Source organism: Arvicanthis niloticus, chromosome 3 (assembly GCF_011762505.2).
Source record: "Arvicanthis niloticus isolate mArvNil1 chromosome 3, mArvNil1.pat.X, whole genome shotgun sequence".
Taxonomy (NCBI): domain Eukaryota; kingdom Metazoa; phylum Chordata; class Mammalia; order Rodentia; family Muridae; genus Arvicanthis; species Arvicanthis niloticus.
The window spans coordinates 102,008,123-102,016,544 of NC_047660.1; positions in this window are offsets into that span (position 1 = coordinate 102,008,123).

Below are 8,422 nucleotides of genomic sequence, written 5' to 3' on the forward strand. Positions count from 1 at the left end.
GACTATACTGCAATCCCAGTTTTGCACCGAGCCTTTCTCGGGATGAGCTTTTAAGTATTCTGAGTTGACAAACTTAAGTTAAGAAAAACAGCGCTGGGCAGTGGTGGCCCACGCCTTTAATCCCAGCACTTGGGAGGCAGAGACAGGCGGATTTCTGAGTTCAAGGCCAGCCTGGTCTACAGAGTGAGTTCCAGGACAGCCAAGGCTATACAGAGAAACCCTGTCTCAAAAAACCAAAGAGAGAGAGAGAGAGAGAGAGAGAGAGAGAGAGAGAGAGAGTTAGAAGCAGAATGACAGAAGCCAAAAAGCAAGGTGAGTACATTTAGAGACATACTCAGTGCCGGACAGTGGTTGCACACACCTTTAATCCCAGCACTTGGGAGGCAGAGGCAGGTAAATTTCTGAGTTCGGAGCCAGCCTGGTCTACAGAGTGAGTTCCAGGACAGGCGCGGGGGGGGGGGGGGGAGGGGGGGAAGGGAGGGAGAGAGAGAGAGAGAGAGAGAGAGAGAGAGAGAGAGAGAGAGAGAGACTGACTTACCCAGAACTATGGAGTTTGATGGTTTAGGTCTTTGTTTTCATCTTGGCAGGTGGTGCTGTCTATGTCCTGAGTTTTACAGCCTGAATAGCACTTCCACCATGGAGTCAGTTGTGCTTAGGTCTGGGATCTGATATATTCCTCAATGGTCTTAGTGAGTGAGTCAAATTGTGGATTCATCCTGCTTTTAAAGACATGTATATAATTGGCCATAAGATTCAGGGCTCTACTGTTAATCCAGTCAGAATGAGAACTGAAGGCCCAGCCAGGGCTTATAGTAGAGTAATTAGCCAGGGGAACCAAGAGCAGAAAGACTGATACCAACAGACTGATTTATGTCTTTGTCTTTTTCTTTCTTTTCTTCCTTCCTTTCTCTCTCTCTCTCTCTCTTTCTTTCTTTCTTTCTTTCTTTCTTTCTTTCTTCTTCCTTTTCTTCCCTTTCTTTCTTTCTTTTCCTTCCTTCCTTTCTTTTTTCTTTTCTTTTTTTTTATTGTTCCTGCTAGATTAGCACAGAAAAAACAGGTTTCTCCCAAAAGCCACACAGGTCTCCCTCTTATCTCATGAGGAGCAAGTCTAAGCCTCTCCAATTTTGTTGGATCACAAGGGAATATAACTGTTTTAATTCAGAAACATAAACTTTTAATATCTCTAGGTCTTGATCAACCTGTTTTCTACTTGGTTTTATTAAAAAAAAAAAAACATTTCCCATGTTAAAGGATGGTGTTCTATAGCTATTGAGCTGGCTGTGCCTGCTCTGACCAGAAATGAGATGGGGACAAGAACAGATCTTTTTTCTTCACTGCTTGTAGTCCAGGGTCCATGTTAGAATGTATTTTCCCTTCTTTACTATCATATCGGTACACCTGGGGCAGAATGTGTACTAACATGCATAGTTTGGAAAGCATTGGAAGAGACACATTTAGTCAAACCATACTACATGCCTACCATGTAGTAGACCCAGGGGGCAAGGAATATTACTATTGTCCAAATGAATTAGCCAAAAAAGTAGAACAGCAGGCATCAGAATAAGAGGAAGTTCCTAGGTTAAAGGTTTTGGATATTTGGCAAGTTCCAGCCCCTTGTAAGTCTTCTATGTTATCTTTTGCTGTCCCCAGTCACAATGGGTTTTGTTAGTCAATGCACTGTCTCAGTCTCATTAGTTTCTATCCCTTTGGAGTATGGGAGCCAGGGGTCTAAGCATAATGAGCAATCCTGACTGATTTCTGACTGGGATGATTAACTGAGTGGTGGACTGTGTCAAGAGTAGAAAATAGGGAATCTCTCAGCTTCCTTGACAGCTAGAGGTAGAACTCTGGCCCTGGGCATATCAAGTACATTGGTGGATAGAGTTGCTCAGGGCCTTGGCATGGAGATCTTAGGACCCAAAGGTCTGTTGCGAGCACCTCCTGTGTCCCCTTTTCACCCGTGGAAGAGAAACACGAGAGGCATAATTCGGGTAGTTACCACAGCTAGGCTTTACTCTTAAGTGAAGTCTGCGGAAGGGCCAAACACAGGAAGAGGCACCGCTTAAATACACCCTAGAGTGACGTGTTCACTTCTGATTGGCTGTTCACTCATCACCCAATATTACGCCTCGGGATTGGCCAGTGACTTTGGCGGGCTTTCTGCCTTTGCAGCTGCACAATTAATTGTTTACCAGTGGAGACACAGGATGCCTGAGCCATCTTGGAATGGCGGATTATACCACCGCTAACAGCGGCTTCCTACAAAGGTCTGGGGACCTCAAGGGGTAGTTCAAATGTATTCCTAGAGTCCTTCCTGTAACATAAAGTTTCATTCCCTGGGTTCTTCCTGTTTCCTAAAGACCAAGTCTTGTTTAAGAAATGTTTCAAGGAGCCTCAGGTTCACAACCACAATTGTTGCAATGGAAACTCCCTTGTTCCTGGCAAATAGGGGCCCAGCCACAGGGCAGGCATGGAATTGTATACTCTGCATTTATATCTCAAGAAATAAACTTCCATCTTTTTCTTTTCTTCAATACAACCAGACTGTTAAAGTGGGCACCAATAAGCAAAGGTCAGGATGGAATATAGGTTGCTGGTCCATAGCCAGATTAGCCACACCTGCCCTGTATCTGTCTTTCTTAATTTCCAGGTCCAAGCCTGATGGTGGTGAGGATTGGACCATGACTCTGTAGTCATAACAAATATAAGACTCAGTAGGAGTATAGGAGCAGGGAATCAGCATGTGGTGTCTTGGGGAAATCTGGTCCAGCTGTGTTGTCCACTATCACCTCCTTCTCGGTCTGTGCACTTAAAAGCAAAGATGCATTGACTCACCTCTGCCAATGTGAGGCTGAAAAATGCATTTTCCAGGTCCAAGACAGTGTACACCTGTTTCTCTGGAAGAATCAGACTCATGAGAACCAGAGTTCCCAGGTTTCTTCACAGGCAGGAGTGTTATATTCCAGGATGACTGTCAGGGTTCCTGGAGAACTGTTTCTCTAAGCCAGGCAATATGGACTGCAATTTCCATTTTTGTTTCCAAGGTCTGGGTATTGTTGAATCCGGACAGGTTAGCTGAACTGGTTAGATGAACAATTATGGAGAACCTGGAACATCTCAGGTCTGCACCCCCTAGGAGCTCCCAGACCACTGCACTCTTTCCTGCTCCGAGTGGCTCTGAGACCCCTGATGTCTCAAAGCCTGGTCTCTGGGGATCTTGCCGGCACCTCCAGAAATGTGTATTATCACCAGAGAAAACTGTTCAGGCATGGGTTTAAGCCAATAAAAAGGTCTTTGTTATCTGGCTGGCAATTACACTGCGTATTTGGAATTCCAGTGCAACATCAAGCCTTTCTCAGGATGAGGTTCAGTTTGCTTGTTTTTGTTTTTATTTGTTTGGTTGGTTTTGGTTATCTGTTCCTTATCTCATACACTCCATCCTGCCCTCAGCATCCCCTCTTCCAGTTTTCCAATTCCGACTTCCACCACTCCTCTCTCCCAGATCTACTGCTCCTTTGTTTCTCTTTAAATAAATAAATAAATAAATAAATAAAGAGCAGGCCTCCCAGGGATATCCACCAAACATGGTATAACAAAAAGACTAGGCACAAGCTCTCATATTAAGGTTGGATGAGGTAAGCCAGTAGGAGAAAAAGGGTTCCGAGCACAGGCAAGAGTCTAAGACACCCCCACTCCCACTGCTGGGAGTCCCACAGAAACACCAAGCTATACAACCACAACCATATACACAGAAGATGTAGCTCAGACCTCTACAGGGTCCGTGGTTGCTGCTTCAGTCTCTGTGAGCCCCTATGAGCCCCGCTTAGTTGATTCAGTGGGCCATGTTCTCCTGGTGTCCTTGGCCCCTCCGGCTCCTACATACAGTGCTTCCTCCTCCTCTTCTGCGTGGTTCTCCCTGGTGTTTGGCTGTGGGTCTCTGCATCTGCTCCCGTCAGTTGCAGGATGAAACTTCACTTATGACAATCGTTCTATGCACAGATCTACGAGTACAGCAGAATATTATTAGGAATCTTTTTTTTTTCTCCTGACGTGTTTGGTTCAATCATGGGTCTCTGAACTGTCCCACCTCTAGTTCCTGGTCATCCAGGAAGTGTCAGTTGTGTGCTCCCTCTTGTGGTGTGGGCCTCAAGTTTGACCAGTCATTGGTTGGACATTCCCACAGGTTTTGCACCACCTTTACCCCAGCACCCCTGTCACTCAACCGGAAGTCTTGCCTGGTTAAAGAAAATGGCGGGTTAGGCTCCATGTCCCCCATTGCTAGGAGTTTTTTCTGAGGTCAACCCCATATATTCCTGGGAGTTTCCATTTCACTAGGTTTCTTCCTCAGCCCTGAAATATCCACAAATTCCAGTCACTCTCTCCATCCCCTTCCCGGCTTCCCTCCTGCTCCTATCCTTCCTGCCCCCAGGCCACCCACAGAATCTGTTGTATTTTCCCTTCCCAGAGAGATCTAGACATCCTTCTCTGAGCGCTTCTTGTTATGAGCCTGTGGATTTTAATTTGATTACTCTTTACTTAATAGCTGATGCCCACTCATAAGTGAGTATATAGCATGTCTGTCTTTCTGGATCTGGGTTACCTAACTCAGAACGATCTTTTTTAGTTCTATCCATTAGCCTGCAAATTTCATGATGTCAGTGTTTTTAACAGCTGAACAATACATTGTGTAAATGTACCACATTTTGTTTATCCATTATTTAGTTGAGGGACATCCAAGTTGTTTCCTGATTCTAGCTATTAGGAATAAATCTACTAAGAACACATTGGAGCAAATGCCCTTGTGGTAGGGCAGAGCATTCTTTGGGTATATACCTAGGAGTGGTTATTCCTGGGTCTTAAGGTAGATTGAGTCTCAATTTTCTGAGGAACTGCCATATTGATTTCCGTAGTGTCTGTACAAGTTTTCACTCCCACCCCCAATGGAGGAGTGTTCCCCTTGCTCCACGTCCTCACCAGTATGTGCTCCCACTCATGTTTTTTATCTTAGCCATTCTGACAGCTGTAAAATGGAATTTCAAAGTCGTTTTGATTTTCACTTCCCTGCACTGCATGAGAGATCGTGCCATCTTCTGATATCTTCTTCAAATTCTTTCTTCGAAGGCTTGAAGTACTTTTTGTCATACAGGTCTTTCACTATCCTGGTTAGAGTTACTCCAAGATGTTTTATATTATTTGTGGCTATTGTAAAGGGTATTATTTCTCTGATTTTTTTTTCTCAGCCTGTTTATCATTTGTATATAGGAGGAATACTGATTTTTTTTTTTAAAGTTAATCTTGCACCCAGCCACTTCACAAAAGGTGTTTATCAGCTGTAGGAGTTCCCTGGTAGAATTCTGGGGTCACTTAGGTATATTATATCATCTGCAAATAAACATACGCTGACTTCTTCCTTTCCAATTTGTATCCTATTGATCTTCTTCAGTTATCGTATTACTCCAGCTAGAACTTCATTTACTATATTGAATAGATAGCAAGAGTGGGCAGTCTTCCCTTGTCCCTGATTTTAGTGGACTTGCTTTGATTTTCTCTCTGCTTAATTTGACGTTGGCTATTAGCTTGCTGTAAATTGCTTTTATTATGTTTAAGTATGTCCCTTTTATTCCCAAATCTCTCCAAAACTTTTATCATGAAGGGATGTTGGGTTTTCTCAAAGGTATTTGTTTGTTTGGTTTGTTTTGGGGCTTTTGTTTGTTACATCTAATGAGGTGATCATGTTTTTTTTTTTTTTTTTCTTCTCTCAGCTCATTTATATGGTGGATTACATTTACTGATGTTCATACTGATTTCCATCCCTGTCCTTAAGGTGAAGCCTACTTGATCATGGTGGATGACCTTCTTGATGTATTCTTGGATTTGGTTTGTGAGAATTTAATTGAGTATCTATGTTCATGAGGAAAATGGGTCTGTAATTCTCTTTACTGAATCTTTGTGTGATTTTGGTGACTATGGCTTCATAAAATGAATTTAGTAATGTTATTTCTGTTTCTACTTTGTGAAATAATTTCAAGAGTATTGGCGTTAGTTCTCCTTTCAGACTGATAGAGTCTGATAGTCTCCTTTCTGTGCTGGCCCTTGACTTTTTTTCTTTTCTTTTCTTTTCTTTTCTTTTCTTTTCTTAGGGGTTGGGAAAATTTTAATGACTGCAGTTATTTCCTTAAAGGGTATAGGTCTATCTAAATTGTTTATCTGATCTTGCTTTAACTTTGATAAGTGGTATCTATCAAGAAAACTAACCATTTCTTTTAGATTTTCCAATTTTGTGGACTACAAGATTTTGAAGTATGTCCTTACATTTTTCTGGTTTTCCTTAGTGTGTGTTGTTATGTCCTCTTTGTTGTTTCTGATTTTGTTGATTTGATTGTTTTCTCTTTTAATTAGTTTGGATAAAACGTTTGTCTGTCTTGTTGCTTTTCTAAATGAACCAACTCTCTTTGTTTCATTAATTCTTAGTATTGGTCTCTTTGCTTCTATTTCATTAATTTCAGCCCTCAGTTTGATTATTTTCTGCTGCCTCTTGGGTTATCTTACTTTTCTTACTTTTTTTTTTTTTCCTAGAGCTTTTGGGTGTGCTAGTATGAGATCCAATTTCTTTTTTTATCTTCTTCTTCTTCTTCTTCTTCTTCTTCTTCTTCTTCTTTTTGGTTTTTTTTTGTTTGTTTGTTTTTGTTTTTCGAGACAGGGTTTCTCTGTGTAGCCCTGGCTGTCCTGGAACTCACTCTGTAGACCAGGCTGGCCTCGAACTCAGAAATCCGCCTGCCTCTGCCTCCCAAGTGCTGGGATTAAAGGCGTGAGCCACCACCACCACTGCTTGGCTCCTTTTTTTTTTATCTTCTTCTTCCTCTAATCCTCCTCCTCTTTTTCCTCTTCCTCCTTCTCTTCCGCCCCTTTTGTGTATCTCTGGCTCTGGAACTTGCTTTGTAGAGCAGGCAAGGACTCAAACTCACAGAGATCCACCAGCCTCTGCCTCTAGAGTACTGAGATTAAAGGTGTGCACCACCACTGCCCAGTTTCCAAATTCCAATCATGTGGGCACTTAGTGCTATGCACTACTTCCATCATGTCCCATAAGTTTGGGTATGTTGTCCATTCATTTTCATTGAATTCTAGAAAGTTTTTAATTTTTTTCTTTATTTCTGCCTTAACTTAGCAGTCATTCAGTAGAGTTGTTCAGTTTCCATGAGTTTGTAGGTACTTAGTTGTTTTGATTGTTGAAATCCAATTTTAATCTGTGGTGGTCTGACAAGATGCAAGGAGTTATTTCAACTTTATTGTATATTTTGAGACTTGCTTTGTGACTGAGTATGTGGTCAGTTTTGGAGAATGTTCTGTGAGGTGCTGAGAAGATTATTCTTAGTATTTGGGTGAAATGTCCTGTGAATGTCTGTTAAGTCTCTTACCGCCAGTATTTTTCGATTTAGTTTTTGTTTGGATGACCTGTCCATCGGTGAGAGTCGGGTGTTAAAGTCTCCCACTATCAATGTGTGAGGGTCAATGTGTGACTTAAGCTTTAGTACTGTTTCTTCTATAAATGTGGGTGCCCTTGTATTTGTGGCATAGATGTTAAGAATGGAAAGATCATCTTGGTGGATCTTTCCCTTGATGAGTATGAAGTGTCCCTTCCTGTTTCTTTTGTTTGATTTTAGTTTGAAGTCTAACATTTTAGATATTAGAATGACTACACCAGCTTGTTTCTTAGGTCTATTTGCTTGGAAAATCTTTTTCCAATGCTTTACTTTGAGGTAATGCATCCCTTTGATGTGAGGTGTGTTTTCTGCATTCATCAGAAGGATGGATCCTGTTTTCACATCAATTCTGTAAGTCTATGTCTTTTTACTGAGGAATTGACCCCATTGTTATTGACAAATATCAGTGACCAGTGGTTATTGATTACTATTATGTTGTTGCTGGTGGTGGTGGTGGTGGTGGTGATGTGTGTGGGTGCGTGATGTGTGCACTTTGGTTCCTTTCTTTTGGTTTTGCTTGTGTGAGATTATTTATCTCCTGTGTTTTCATGGGTGTAGTTAACCTTCTTTGGTTGTCGTCTTCCTTCTAACATCTTTTATAGGGCTGGATCTGTGGCTATTTTTTTAAAGACTTATTTACTTTTATTTACAAATTACCTCCCACATTAGCTCCTCCCCAATTACTGAACTTTATTGCAAATAATGTAGAAGTATCAGGAAATTATCCTACAGAGCACACTGGAGCTGTCCTCAGACACACCAGAAGAGGGCATTGGATCCCATTACAGATGGTTGTGAGCCACCATGTGGTTGCTGGGAATTGAACTCAGGACTTCTGGAAGAGCAGTCAGTGCTCTTAACCACTGAGATATTGTTTAAATTTGACTTTATCATGGAATATTTTGTTTTTTCCATCTATGGTGATTGAAAGTTCTGCT